We start from the raw sequence: 1,068 nt of genomic DNA on the forward strand, positions 1-1,068 counted from the left end.
CCCTTTAACAGATGAATTTTTGATGTTAAAACAATACAGATGTGTTATTTAAAAATAGCTAGGAAATAAATGTTTGAGTTATGGCATTATGATTTAAACATGATGTTTACTAGTTCTATGACCTTGGGCAAATTAACCTTTTAATGCTTGGCTTGCTCATATATACAGTAGAGATAATAGTAGTACTTACTTCGTAGGGTTGTTGTAAGAATTAGTAAATTAATACAGAAAAATACTTAGAACCTTGCTTGAGTAATAGGCATTCAATCAATATTAGCTATTATAGTTGTTTTTTATGAAAGTTTATAGTTCCCTGAAGTGTTACATATGTTGGATGTTTGTTTGTTTTTTAAGCTTTGGTGGTTTAACAAAATAGTATCATCATCATCTTCATTTATATTTCCTTCATTATTAGACTGAATTCTTTTCAAATTATTTACAGTCTGCATGAACCTCTGGAAAATTATGCTGAGTGAAAGAGCCATTGCCAAAAGATTACATATTATATAGCTTTCTTTATATAACATTTTTTAAATGGGGACTTACCTGGTGGTCCAGTGGTTAACTCCACACTTCTACTGCAGGGGGCGTGGGTTCAGTCCCTGGTTGGGGAACTAAGATCCCACATACCGTACCACATGGCAAAAGAATAAAATAAAAAAGGTAAAATTACAGTAATGAAGGCCAGATTAATGGTTGCCAGGATTAAGTAAGGGGTGGGGACAGGAGAAAAGTGGGTGTTACTATGAGAAAGGAAAATGAGGGTCCTTGTGGTGATAGGACTACAATATATATTGACCATAGCAATAGTTGTGATATCCCTAGTTGTGATACTGTACTATACTTATGCAAGATGCTACCACTGGGAGATATTGGGTAAAATTTCTGTGGTATCTATTATTTTCTTATATAAAAAAAGCCTCAAAGCTCCCTACACAGAAAACCCCAGGACCAGATGGTTTCACTGGCAAATGTCACCAAACGTTTTCTTTTTTCCTGAGACATGTCTGCAGTTGTAAACAAATCTGATTTGCTTATTTTCATTTCTTCTTTTTAAAATTAATATTG

Source organism: Hippopotamus amphibius, chromosome 5 (assembly GCF_030028045.1).
Source record: "Hippopotamus amphibius kiboko isolate mHipAmp2 chromosome 5, mHipAmp2.hap2, whole genome shotgun sequence".
Lineage (NCBI taxonomy): Eukaryota > Metazoa > Chordata > Mammalia > Artiodactyla > Hippopotamidae > Hippopotamus > Hippopotamus amphibius.